Genomic DNA, 15,525 nt, shown 5'->3' on the forward strand with positions numbered 1-15,525 from the left:
GCACACTGTTTCTCGTCGTTAACCTGGTAACCGGGTTCAGTCCATGGTGGATGCCCCATCCCAGGTCCCAGAAGCGATGCCGTAACACACGGCTATGCAGGCTGGTATCATTTATCGTTGTCTGCTCTGGAAAACACCTAATATGTTTTCTTTCCTGTGCTACGCTCTGTTGTGCAGAAGTACAGTCTCATTTCTAGTACCATCATGGCGAAGAGTCAGCCTTTCTTTGCTCTCCCTATATTCTGTGGAAAACAGTGATATTCGCATGGTTTGGGACGTCACCACATCGCATATCTCCTTGACTGTCTTGGTAGTTTTTATTGGTATCTCTTTTAACCCTTCCTGCATGTGGTAGGGTCCTCTGTGTGCTTACTTAACCTTTGGCAATACATAGCTCGTAATTCTGAAGGAGGTCGAGCTAGTTGTTTGCCCTCATAACAGCTTTGTATCGTTCTCTACATAATCACAGTAAAATTGTTTCCTAAATTCTAACATAATCCAATCGTTAAAAAAGATTTCTCAGGAGTATACATTACGACGTTTCTTAATGTCTATATAAGGAATAGGCTCATTCGTGCGTATCTCCTCTCTTTACCCTAGGTGGCGCTGTGAGCCGGTGCATCAGAGAGACGTATATTTTTTTCTTTCCAAGCAAGAACATGTCTTGCTTTTTCTAAAATTGACTCTTTGTAGGATCCTTTTTTCTTACACATTGTTGAATATTCCCAGTATTTAGAGATACTGTGTATTTTAAACCTGAAGAAAAATCCCACTCTCAAATGAAGCTTATTACAGATTACCCTGATTTTTCTATTTGTATAAGTTCTACATCTTGTAACTGAGCCCGGGATACCCATTTCTGCTTTGGAGATATCAAAAGTAGATTATTATGTCACTTGTATGGTTTCTTGTTAACAGAATGCCCCATACATACGATATCTGTGATCATAAACCTTGTCCAGCGATATACCTCTTTCATCCCTGTAGACTATTCAACCAGAACTAATTAACCTATAGATATTACTGAATATGCTTTCCGTCTCAAGCCCTCAAACCCTCTGGCGAAATGATAACTTTTCGTATTCTGCTGGTGTATCATCTGGGTGATCTATGAGTCCTTTTGGAGAGTTGAGACTGAAAACCAAGGCAACAGTGTAGAACTCAAAGAACCAATGCATGTTGGTTTAATGACCTGGTGTTTCAAACAGTTGATACAGAATTTCAAAGAGAAATAAGGGTATTTGTTTCATGAGACTGGAATTTCAGAGGCAAAATGTATATTGTATATCGCACTTAGGATGCTTTTAGTATTAGAACCATCGATTAGAACCACATTATTGACTCAATCATATCTAATAGCATGGTTCTTTTTTTTCGCTTGTGTTCCACCTGTACACGAGATCAGCATGTTTAGGAAGTAGGTCCACCAGACGCCTTTAATGTCGCCATCCCATTATCCCTCCAGGATGGAGGTGTATACCCCAACTGTCTGTGTATAGTGTTAGCTTTGTGAAATTCTGTGAATGTTTGTCTAAATGGTTTCGAAGCTGGTAACTCACACATCACTTAGCTACTATTCTGATAGTCAGCAATTGTTAATTGGGAAACCGCCTAAAAACCACATCCAGGGTGGCTGGCACACTGTTTCTCGTCGTTAACCTGGTAACCGGATTCAGTCCATGGTGGATGCCCCATCCCAGGTCCCAGAAGCGATGCCGTAACACACGGCTATGCAGGCTGGTATCATTTATCGTTGTCTGCTCTGGAAAACACCTAATATGTTTTCTTTGCTGTGCTACGCTCTGTTGTGCAGAAGTACAGTCTCATTTCTAGTACCATCATGGCGAAGAGTCAGCCTTTCTTTGCTCTCCCTATATTCTGTGGAAAACAGTGATATTCGTCATGGTTAGGGACGTCACCATATAGCATATCTCCTTGACCGTCTTGGTGGTTTTTATTGGTATCTCTTTTAACCCTTCCTGCATGTGGAAGGGTCCTCTGTGTGCTTACTTAACCTTTGGCAATACATAGCTCGTAATTCTGAAGGATGTCGAGCTAGTTGTTTGCCCTCGTAACAGCTTTATATCGTTCTCTACATAATCACAGTAAATTTGTTTCCTAATTTCTAACATAATCCAATCGTTGAAGAAGATTTGTCAGGAGTATACATTACGAAGTTTCTTAATGTCTATAAGGAATAGGCTTATTCGTGCGTATCTCCTCTCTTTACCCTAGGTGGCGCTGTGAGCCGTTGCATCAGAGAGACGTATATTTTTTTCTTTCCAAGCAAGACCATGTCTTGCTTTTTCTAAAATTAACTCTTCGTAGTATCCTTTTTTCTTACCCATTGTTGAATATTCCCAGTATATAGAGATACTGTGTACTTGAAACCTGAAGAAAAATCCCACTCTCAAATTAAGCTTATTACAGATTACCCTGATTTTTCTATTTGTATAAGTTCTACATCTTGCAACTGAGCCCGGGACACCCATTTCTGCTTTGGACATAACAAAAATAGATTATTATGTCACTTGTATGGTTTCTTGTTAACTGAATGCCCCATACATACGATATCTCTGATCATAAACCTTGTCCAGCGATATACCTCTTTCACCCCTGTAGACTGTTCAACCAGAACTAATTAACCTATAGATATTACAGAATATGCTTTCCGTCTCAAGCCCTCAAACCCTCTGGCGTAATGATAACTTTTCGTATGCTGCTGGTGTATCATCTGGGTGATCTATGAGTCCTTTTGAAGGGTTGAGACTGAAAACCAAGGCCACAGTGTAGAACTCAAAGAACCAATGCAGGTTGGTTTAATGACCTGGTGTTTCAAACAGTTGATACAGAATTTCAAAGAGAAATATGGCTATTTGGTTCATGTGACTGGAATTTCAGAGGCGAAATGTATATTGTATATCGCACATAGGAAGCTTTTAGTATTAGAACCATCGATTAGAACCACATTATTGACTCAATCACATCTAATAGCATGGTTCTTTTTCTTCGCTTGTGTTCCACCTGTACACGAGATCGGCATGTTTAGGAAGTAGGTCCACCAGACGCCTTTAATGTCGCCACCCCATTATCCCTCCAGGATGGAGGTGTATACCCCAACTGTCTGTGTATAGTGTTAGCTTCGTGAAATTCTGTGAATGTTTGTCTACACTTTTTCGAAGCTTGTAACTCACACATCACTTAGCTACTATTCTGATATTCAGCAATTGTTAATTGGGAAACCGCCTAAAAACCACATCCAGGGTGGCTGGCACACTGTTTCCCGTCGTTAACCTGGTAACCGGATTCAGTCCGAGGTGGATGCCCCATCCCAGGTCCCAGAAGCGATGCCGTAACACACACGGTTATGCAGGATGGTATGTTTTATCATTGTTTGGTCTGGAAAACCCCTAATATGTTTTCTTTGCTGTGCTACGCTCAGTTGTGCAGAAGTACAACCGCATCTCTAGAACCATCATTGCAAAGAGTCAGCCTTTCTTTGCTCTCCCTATATTCTGTGGAAAACAGTGATATTGGCATGGTTTGGAACGTCACCATGTCGCATATGTCCTTGACTGTCTTGGTAGTTTTTATTGGTATCTCTTTTAACCCTTCCTGCATGTGGTAATGTCCTCTGTGTGCTTACTTAACCTTTGGCAATACATAGCTCGTAATTCTGAAGGAGGTCGAGCTAGTAGTTTGCCCTCATAACAGCTTTGTATCGTTCTCTACATAATCACAGTAAAATTGTTTCCTAAATTCTAACATAATCCAATCGTTAAAAAACATTTCTCAGGAGTATACATTACGACGTTTCTTAATGTCTATATAAGGAATAGGCTTATTCGTGCGTATCTCCTCTCTTTACCCTAGGTGGCGCTGTGAGGCGGTGCATCAGAGAGACGTACATTTTTTTCTTTCCAAGCAAGAACATGTCTTGTTTTTTCTAAAATTAACTCTTTGTATTATCCTTTTTTCTTACCCATTGTTGAATATTCCCAGTATATAGAGATACTGTATACTTTAAACCTGAAGAAAAATCCCACTCTCAAATGAAGCTTATTACAGATTACCCTGATTTTTCTATTTGTATAAGTTCTACATCTTGTAACTGAGCCCAAGATACCCATTTCTGCTTTGGACATAACAAAAATAGATTATTATGTCACTTGTATGGTTTCTTGTTAACTGAATGCCCCATACATACGATATCTCTGATCATAAACCTTGTCCAGCGATATACCTCTTTCACCCCTGTAGACTGTTCAACCAGAACTAATTAACCTATAGATATTACAGAATATGCTTTCCGTCTCAAGCCCTCAAACCCTCTGGCGAAATGATAACTTTTCGTATTCTGCTGGTGTATCATCTGGGTGATCTATGAGTTCTTTTGGAGGGTTGAGACTGAAAACCAAGGCAACAGTGTAGAACTCAAAGAACCAATGCATGTTGGTTTAATGACCTGGTGTTTCAAACAGTTGATACAGAATTTCAAAGAGAAATAAGGGTATTTGGTTCATGTGACTGGAATTTCAGAAGCAAAATGTATATTGTATATCGCACTTAGGAAGCTTTTAGTATTAGAAACATCGATTAGAACCACATTATTGACTCAATCACATCTAATAGCATGGTTCTTTTTTTTTCGCTTGTGTTCCACCTGTACACGAGATCAGCATGTTTAGGTAGTAGGTCCACCAGACGCCTTTAATGTTGCCATCCCATTATCCCTCCAGGATGGAGGTGTATACCCCAACTGTCTGTGTATAGTGTTAGCTTTGTGAAATTCTGTGAATGTTTGTCTAAATGGTTTCGAAGCTGGTAACTCACACATCACTTAGCTACTATTCTGATAGTCAGCAATTGTTAATTGGGAAAGCGCCTAAAAACCACATCCAGGGTGGCTGGCACACTGTTTCTCGTCGTTAACCTGGTAACCGGGTTCAGTCCATGGTGGATGCCCCATCCCAGGTCCCAGAAGCGATGCCGCAACACACGGCTATGCAGGCTGGTATCATTTATCGTTGTCTGCTCTGGAAAACACCTAATATGTTTTCTATGCTGTGCTACGCTCTGTTGTGCAGAAGTACAGTCTCATTTCTAGTACCATCATGGCGAAGAGTCAGCCTTTCTTTGCTCTCCCTATATTCTGTGGAAAACAGTGATATTCGCATGGTTTGGGACGTAACCACATCGCATATCTCCTTGACTGTCTTGGTAGTTTTTATTGGTATCTCTTTTAACCCTTCCTGCATGTAGTAGGGTCCTCTGTGTGCTTACTTAACCTTTTGCAATACATAGCTCGTAATTCTGAAGGAGGTCGAGCTAGTATTTGCCCTCATAACAGCTTTGTATCGTTCTCTACATAATCACAGTAAAATTGTTTCCTAATTTCTAACATAATCCAATCGTTGAAAAAGATTTGTCAGGAGTATACATTACGAAGTTTCTTAATGTCTATAAGGAATAGGCTTATTCGTGCGTATCTCCTCTCTTTACCCTAGGTGGCGCTGTGAGCCGGTGCATCAGAGAGACGTATATTTTTTTCTTTCCAAGCAAGAACATGTCTTGCTTTTTCTAAAATTAACTCTTTGTAGTATCCTTTTTTCTTACCCATTGTTGAATATTCCCAGTATATAGAGATACTGTGTACATGAAACCTGAAGAAAAATCCCACTCTCAAATGAAGCTTATTACGGATTACCCTGATTTTTCTATTTGTATAAGTTCTACATCTTGCAACTGAGCCCGGGATACCCATTTCTGCTTTGGAGATATCAAAAATAGATTATTATGTCACTTGTATGGTTTCTTGTCAACTGAATGCCCCATACTTGCGATATCTGTGATCATAAACCTTGTCCAGCGATATACCTCTTTCATCCCTGTAGACTGTTCAACCAGAACTAATTAACCTATAGATATTACAGAATATGCTTTCCGTCTCAAGCCCTCAAACCCTCTGGCAAAATGATAACTTTTCGTATTCTGCTGGTGTATCATCTGGGTGATCTATGAGTCCTTTTGGTGGGTTGAGACTGAAAACCAAGGCCACAGTGTGGAACTCAAAGAACCAATGCATGTTGGTTTAATGACCTGGTGTTTCAAACAGTTGATACAGAATTTCAAAGAGAAATAAGGGTATTTGGTTCATGTGACCGGAATTTCAGAAGCAAAATGTATATTGTATATCGCACTTAGGGAGCTTTTAGTATTAGAAACATCGATTAGAACCACATTATTGACTCAATCACATCTAATAGCATGGTTCTTTTTTTTTCGCTTGTGTTCCACCTGTACACGAGATCAGCATGTTTAGGTAGTAGGTCCACCAGACGCCTTTAATGTCGCCATCCCATTATCCCTCCAGGATGGAGGTGTATACCCCAACTGTCTGTGTATAGTGTTAGCTTTGTGAAATTCTGTGAATGTTTGTCTAAATGGTTTCGAAGCTGGTAACTCACACATCACTTAGCTACTATTCTGATAGTCAGCAATTGTTAATTGGGAAACCGCCTAAAAACCACATCCAGGGTGGCTGGCACACTGTTTCTCGTCGTTAACCTGGTAACCGGGTTCAGTCCATGGTGGATGCCCCATCCCAGGTCCCAGAAGCGATGCCGTAACACACGGCTATGCAGGCTGGTATCATTTATCGTTGTCTGCTCTGGAAAACACCTAATATGTTTTCTATGCTGTGCTACGCTCTGTTGTGCAGAAGTACAGTCTCATTTCTAGTACCATCATGGCGAAGAGTCAGCCTTTCTTTGCTCTCCCTATATTCTGTGGAAAACAGTGATATTCGCATGGTTTGGGACGTCACCACATCGCATATCTCCTTGACTGTCTTGGTAGTTTTTATTGGTATCTCTTTTAGCCCTTCCTGCATGTAGTAGGGTCCTCTGTGTGCTTACTTAACCTTTGGCAATACATAGCTCGTAATTCTGAAGGAGGTCGAGCTAGTTGTTTGCCCTCATAACAGCTTTGTATCGTTCTCTACATAATCACAGTAAAATTGTTTCCTAATTTCTAACATAATCCAATCGTTGAAAAAGATTTGTCAGGAGTATACATTACGAAGTTTCTTAATGTCTATAAGGAATACGCTTATTCGTGCGTATCTCCTCTCTTTACCCTAGGTGACGCTGTGAGCCGGTGCATCAGAGAGACGTATATTTTTTTCTTTCCAAGCAAGAACATGTCTTGCTTTTTCTAAAATTAACTCTTTGTAGTATCCTTTTTTCTTACCCATTGTTGAATATTCCCAGTATATAGAGATACTGTGTACATGAAACCTGAAGAAAAATCCCACTCTCAAATGAAGCTTATTACGGATTACCCTGATTTTTCTATTTGTATAAGTTCTACATCTTGCAACTGAGCCCGGGATACCCATTTCTGCTTTGGAGATATCAAAAATAGATTATTATGTCACTTGTATGGTTTCTTGTCAACTGAATGCCCCATACTTGCGATATCTGTGATCATAAACCTTGTCCAGCGATATACCTCTTTCATCCCTGTAGACTGTTCAACCAGAACTAATTAACCTATAGATATTACAGAATATGCTTTCCGTCTCAAGCCCTCAAACCCTCTGGCAAAATGATAACTTTTCGTATTCTGCTGGTGTATCATCTGGGTGATCTATGAGTCCTTTTGGTGGGTTGAGACTGAAAACCAAGGCCACAGTGTGGAACTCAAAGAACCAATGCATGTTGGTTTAATGACCTGGTGTTTCAAACAGTTGATACAGAATTTCAAAGAGAAATAAGGGTATTTGGTTCATGTGACTGGAATTTCAGAGGCAAAATATATATTGTATATCGCACTTAGGAAGCTTTTAGTATTAGAACCATCGATTAGAACCCTATTATTGACTCAATCACATCTAATAGCATGGTTCTTTTTTTTCGCTTGTGTTCCACCTGTACACGAGATCGGCATGTTTAGGAAGTAGGTCCACCAGACGCCTTTAATGTCGCCACCCCATTATTCCTCCAGGATGGAGATGTATACACCAACTGTCTGTGTATAGTGTTAGCTTCGTTAAATTCTGTGAATGTTTGTCTACATTTTTTCGAAGCTTATAACTCACACATCACTTAGCTACTATTCTGTTATTCAGCAATTGTTAATTGGGAAACCGCCTAAAAACCACATCCAGGCTGGCTGGCACACTGTTTCTCGTCGTTAACCTGGTAACCGGGTTCAGTCCATGGTGGATGCCCCATCCCAGGTCCCAGAAGCGATGCCGTAACACACGGCTATGCAGGCTGGTATCATTTATCGTTGTCTGCTCTGGAAAACACCTAATATGTTTTCTTTCCTGTGCTACGCTCTGTTGTGCAGAAGTACAGTCTCATTTCTAGTACCATCATGGCGAAGAGTCAGCCTTTCTTTGCTCTCCCTATATTCTGTGGAAAACAGTGATATTCGCATGGTTTGGGACGTCACCACATCGCATATCTCCTTGACTGTCTTGGTAGTTTTTATTGGTATCTCTTTTAACCCTTCCTGCATGTGGTAGGGTCCTCTGTGTGCTTACTTAACCTTTGGCAATACATAGCTCGTAATTCTGAAGGAGGTCGAGCTAGTTGTTTGCCCTCATAACAGCTTTGTATCGTTCTCTACATAATCACTGTAAAATTGTTTCCTAATTTCTAACATAATCCAATAGTTGAAAAAGATTTGTCAGGAGTATACATTACGAAGTTTCTTAATGTCTATAAGGAATAGGCTTATTCGTGCGTATCTCCTCTCTTTACCCTAGGTGGCGCTGTGAGCCGGTGCATCAGAGAGACGTATATTTTTTTCTTTCCAAGCAAGAACATGTCTTGCTTTTTTTAAAATTAACTCTTTGTAGTATCCTTTTTTCTTACCCATTGTTGAATATTCCCAGTATATAGAGATACTGTGTACTTTAAACCTGAAGGAAAATCCCACTCTCAAATGAAGCTTATTACAGATTACCCTGATTTTTCTATTTGTATAAGTTCTACATCTTGCAACTGAGCCCGGGATACCCATTTCTGCTTTGGACATAACAAAAGTAGATTATTATGTCACTTGTATGGTTTCTTGTCAACTGAATGCCCCATACTTGCGATATCTGTGATCATAAACCTTGTCCAGCGATATACCTCTTTCATCCCTGTAGACTGTTCAACCAGAACTAATTAACCTATAGATATTACAGAATATGCTTTCCGTCTCAAGCCCTCAAACCCTCTGGCAAAATGATAACTTTTCGTATTCTGCTGGTGTATCATCTGGGTGATCTATGAGTCCTTTTGGAGGGTTGAGACTGAAAACCAAGGCCACAGTGTAGGACTCAAAGAACCAATGCATGTTGGTTTAATGACCTGGTGTTTCAAACAGTTGATACAGAATTTCAAAGAGAAATAAGGGTATTTGGTTCATGTGACTGGAATTTCAGAGGCAAAATGTATATTGTATTTCGCACTTAGGAAGCTTTTAGTATTAGAACCATCGATTAGAACCCCATTATTGACTCAATCACATCTAATAGCATGGTTCTTTTTTTTCGCTTGTGTTCCACCTGTACACGAGATCGGCATGTTTAGGAAGTAGGTCCACCAGACGCCTTTAATTTCGCCAGCCCATAATCCCTCCAGGATGGAGATGTATACCCCAACTGTCTGTGTATAGTGTTAGCTTCGTGAAATTCTGTAAATGTTTGTCTACATTTTTTCGAAGCTTGTAACTCACACATCACTTAGCTACTATTCTGATATTCAGCAATTGTTAATTGGGAAACCGCCTAAAAACCACATCCAGGCTGGCTGGCACACTGTTTCTCGTCGTTAACCTGGTAACCGGATTCAGTCCATGGTGGATGCCCCATCCCAGGTCCCAGAAGCGATGCCGTAACACACACGGCTATGCAGGCTGGTATCTTTTATCATTGTCTGGTCTGGAAAACCCCTAATATGTTTTCTTTGCTATGCTACGCTCTGTTGTGCAGAAGTACAATCTCATCACTAGTACCATCATTGCAAAGAGTCAGCCTTTCTTTGCTCTCCCAATATTCTGTGGAAAACAGTGATATTCGGCATGGTTTGGGACGTCGCCATATCGCATATCTCCTTGACTGTCTTGGTGGTTATTATTGGTATCTCTTTTAACGCTTCCTGCATGTGGTAGGGTCCTCTGTGTGCTTACTTAACCTTTGGCAATACATAGCTCGTAATTCTGAAGGATGTCGAGCTAGTTGTTTGCCCTCGTAACAGCTTTATATCGTTCTCTACATAATCACAGTAAATTTGTTTCCTAATTTCTAACATAATCCAATCGTTAAAAAAGATTTCTCAGGAGTATACATTACGAAGTTTCTTAATGTCTATAAGGAATAGGTTTATTCGTGCGTATCTCCTCTCTTTACCCTATGTGGCGCTGTGAGCCGGTGCTTCAGAGAGACGTATATTTTTTTCTTTCCAAGCCAGAACATGTCTTGCTTTTTCTAAAATTAACTCTTTGTAGTATCCTTTTTTTCTTACCCATTGTTGAATATTCCCAGTATACAGAGATACTGTGTACTTTAAACCTGAAGAAAAATTCCACTCTCAAATGAAGCTTATTACAGATTACCCTGATTTTTCTATTTGTATAAGATCTACATCTTGTAACTGAGCCCGGGATACCCATTTCTGCTTTGGGCGTAACAAAAATAGATTATTATATCACTTGTGTGGTTTCTTGGTAACTGAATGCCCCATACATACGATATCTGTGATCATAAACCTTGTCCAGGGATATACCTCTTTCATCCCTGTAGACTGTTCAACCAGAACTAATTAACCTATAGATATTACAGAATATGCTTTCCGTCTCAAGCCCTCAAACCCTCTGGCGTAATGATAACTTTTCGTATTCTGCTGGTGTTTCTTGTGGGTGATCTATGTGTCCTTTTGGAGGGTTGAGACTGAAAACCAAGGCCACAGTGTAGAACTCAAAGAACCAATGCATGTTGGTTTAATGACTTGGTGTTTCAAACAGTTGATAGAGAATTTCAAAGAGAAATAAGGGTAGTTGGTTCATGTGACTGGAATTTCAGAAGCAAAATGTATATTGTATCTCGCACTTAGGAAGCTTTTAGTATTAGAAACATCGATTAGAACCACATTATTGACTCAATCACATCTAATAGCATGGTTTTTTTTTTCGCTTGTGTTCCACCTGTACACGAGATTGGCATGTTTAGGAAGTAGGTCCACCAGACGCCTTTAATGTCGCCATCCCATTATCCCTCCAGGATGGAGTTGTATACCCCAACTGTCTGTGTATAGTGTTAGCTTTGTGAAATTCTGTGAATGTTTGTCTAAATGGTTTCGAAGCTGGTAACTCACACATCACTTAGCTACCATTCTGATATTCAGCAATTGTTAATTGGGAAACCGCCTAAAAACCACATCCAGGGTGGCTGGCACACTGTTTCTCGTCGTTAACCTGGTAACCGGGTTCAGTCCATTGTGGATGCCCCATCCCAGGTCCCAGAAGCAATGCCGTAACACACGGCTATGCAGGCTGGTATCATTTATTGTTGTCTTCTCTGGAAAACACCTAATATGTTTTCTTTGCTGTGCTACGCTCTGTTGTGCAGAAGTATAGTCTCATTTCTAGTACCATCATGGCGAAGAGTCAGCCTTTCTTTGCTCTACCTATATTCTGTGGGAAACAGTGATATTCGGCATAGTTTGGACGTCACCACATCGCATTTCTCCTTGACTGTCTTGGTAGTTTTTATTGGTATCTCTTTTAACCCTTTCTGCATGTGGTAGGGTCCTCTGTGTGCTTACTTAACCTTTGGCAATACATAGCTCGTAATTCTGAAGGAGGTCGAGCTAGTTGTTTGCCCTCGTAACAGCTTTGTATCGTTCTCTACATAATCACAGTAAAATTGTTTCCTAAATTCTAACTTAATCCAATCGTTAAAAAAGATTTGTCAGGAGTATACATTACGACGTTTCTTAATGTCTATATAAGGAATAGCTTATTCGTGCGTATCTCCTCTCTTTACCCTAGGTGGCGCTGTGAGCCGGTGCATCAGAGAGACGTATATTTTTTTCTTTCCAAGCAAGAACATGTCTTGCTTTTTCTAAAATTAACTCTTTGTAATATCCTTTTTTCTTACCCATTGTTGAATATTCCCAGTATACAGAGATACTGTGTACTTTAAACCTGAAGAAAAATTCCACTCTCAAATGAAGCTTATTACAGATTACCCTGATTTTTCTATTTGTATAAGATCTACATCTTGTAACTGAGCCCGAGATACCCATTTCTGCTTTGGACATAACAAAAATAGATTATTATATCACTTGTATGGTTTCTTGTTAACTGAATGCCCCATACATACGATATCTGTGATCATAAACCTTGTCCGGCGATATACCTCTTTCATCCCTGTAGACTGTTCAACCAGAACTAATTAACCTATAGATATTACAGAATATGCTTTCCGTCTCAAGCCCTCAAACCCTCTGGCGTAATGATAACTTTTCGTATTCTGCTGGTGTTTCATCTGGGTGATCTATGGGTCCTTTTGGAGGGTTGAGACTAAAAAAAACCAAGGCCACAGTGTAGGACTCAATGAACCAATGCATTTTGGTTTAATGACCTGGTGTTTCAAACAGTTGATAGAGAATTTCAAAGAGAAATAAGGGTAGTTTGTTCATGTGACTGGAATTTCAGAAGCAAAATGTATATTGTATATCGCACTTAGGAAGCTTTTAGTATTAGAAACATCGATTAGAACCACATTATTGACTCAATCACATCTAATAGCATGGTTCTTTTTTTTCGCTTGTGTTCCACCTGTACACGAGATCGGCATGTTTAGGAAGTAGGTCCACCAGACGCCTTTAATGTCGCCATCCCATTATCCCTCCAGGATGGAGGTGTAAACCCCAACTGTCTGTGTATAGTGTTAGCTTTGTGAAAATGTGCGAATGTTTGTCTATTTGTTTTCCAATCCTGTAACTGAGACGTGATGTGGCTTCCAGTCTGATATTTGGCTATTGGTATACGGGAAAACCTCCTACAACCCCATCCGGGCTGGCTGGCACAGTGATTCTCGTCGTTAATCTGCCGGTCGGATTCAGTACACGGGGGATGCCCTAGGCCAAGTCCTTGATGCGGTGCTGTGATACACACGGCTATGCAGAATGGTGTCTTCTATCATTGTCTAGTGTGGAAAACACGTAATATATTTTCTTTGCTGTGCTAAGTATAATAGTGCAAACATATAGTCTCGTTTCCAAGACCTTCATGGAAAACAGTGAAATTTTTCAACTCTCCCAATTTTCTGTGGAAAACAGTGATATTTGGCATGTTTTGTGACATGACCATATGCCATATATCATTGTCTGTCGTGGTAGTTTTCATTGGTATCTCTTTTAATATTTTCCTGCGAGTGGCAGGATTCTATGGGTGCTTACTTAACCTTCGCTGGTTATATATAGCTTGTAATTCTCAAGGAGGTCTAGCTAGTTGTTTGTCCCCAGAACAGGTTTGTATCATTCTCCACATAATCGTAGTCCAATATTTTCCAAATTTTTAACGTGTTGCAATGTTTCAGAATGAGGTCTTAGGAGATTACATTAAGTATTTTCCTAATGTATGTAAGGAATAGGCTTATTCGGGCGTATCACCTCTCTTTACCCTAAGTAGCGCTGTTCGCTGGTGCATCAGAGAGACTTAAACTTTTTTTTTCAAGAAAGAGCTTGTCTTACTTTTCCTAAAATTATCTCTTTTTGGTATTTATTCGCAGTCCATAGAGATACTCAGTACTTGAAACCGGAAGAAAAATCCACTATAAAATGAACTTACTACAGGTTTCCCTTTTTTTCCTGATTGTTTAAGATCTACATCTAGTAATTGAGCGCATTCCACGCATTCCTACCTTGGACATAACACAAATGATTTGTTATATCACTTGTTTGGTTTCTTGTTAACTGGATGCCCTATACATACATTATCTGTAATCATAAATCTTGTCCAGCGATATACCTCTTTCATCCCTGTAGACTGTTCAACCAGAACTAATTAACCTATAGTTATTACAGAAAATACTTTCTGTCTCAAGCCGTCTGATCCTCTGGCGTGATGATAACTTTTAATATTCTGCTGGTGTTTCTTCTAGGTAATCTATCAGTCCTGTTGGAGGGATGAGATAGATAACGAAGGCCACAATGTAGGACTCAAAGAACCAATACACGTTGGCTTAATGACCTGGTGTTTCAAACAGTTGATACAAAAATTGAAAGAAAAATAAGGTTTATGTGACCTGGGATTTCGGAAGCAAAAGTATATGGTATATCGCACTGAGGTACCTCTTAGGATTACAAACATTGATTAGAACCACTGTATTGACTCGATCACATCTAATAGCATGGTTTTCTTTTTTCGTTTCTGTCCCGCATGTGCATGGGATCAGCATGTTTAGGAAGTAGGTTCACCAGAAGCCTTTAATATCGGCACCCCATTATCCCTCCAGGAGGGAGATGTATACCCCAAACTGTCTGTGTATAGTGTTAGCTTTTTGAAAAGGTGTGAATGTTTGTCTAAATGTTTTTCGTTACTTGTAACTCACTCGCCACTTTGCTACTATTCTGATATTCAGCAACTGGTAATTGGGAAACCGCCTAAATACCACATCCATGCTGGCTGGCACACTGCTTCTCGTCGTTAATTTGCCGGCCGGATTCAGTCCATGGTGGATGGCCCAGCCCACGTCCCAGAAGCAGTGACGTAACACACACGGCTATGCAGGTACGGAAATCTCCTAATATGTTTTCTTTGCTGTGCTACGCTCCGTTATGCAAAATTATAGTCTCATCTCTATTACCATCATTGGTAAGAGTTAACGTTTTTATCTCTTCCTATTTTCTGTGCAATGGAGTGATATTTGGCATGGTTTGGGACGTCACCACATCGCATATCTACTTGAGTCTCTTGGTAGTTTTTATGGGTATCTCTTTTAACACTTTTCTGCTAGGAGTAGGATTCTCTGAGTGCTTAATTAACCTTTGCTGGCAATACGTAGCTCGTAATTCGGAAGTAGGTTGAGCTAATTGCCTGTCCTCGTAACAGTTTTGTATCGTTCTCTACATAATCGCAGTCCTAAATTCTAACGTATTCCAATCGTTAAAAAAGAGCTCTCAGGAGTATACATTGCGCATTATCCTAATGTCTATAAGGAATAGGCTTATTCATGCGTATCACCTCTCTTCCCCAGAGATGGTGCTGTAAGCCAGTGCATCAGAGAGACGTAAATTTTCTTCTCAAGCAAGAACATGGCTTACTTTTCCTAAAATTATCTCTTTTTTAGGTATACTTTTTCCTCACCCACGGGCTGGATATTCCCAGTTCTTACAGATTTTCTGTACTTTAAACCCGAGGAAAAATTCCACTTTTAATTGATACTAAATACAGATTTCCCTGATTTGTTTCTGTTTGTATAAGATCTACATTATGTTATTGAAGGCAGGACACCCATTT

Source organism: Schistocerca americana, chromosome 1, assembly GCF_021461395.2.
Source record: "Schistocerca americana isolate TAMUIC-IGC-003095 chromosome 1, iqSchAmer2.1, whole genome shotgun sequence".
Classification (NCBI taxonomy): domain Eukaryota; kingdom Metazoa; phylum Arthropoda; class Insecta; order Orthoptera; family Acrididae; genus Schistocerca; species Schistocerca americana.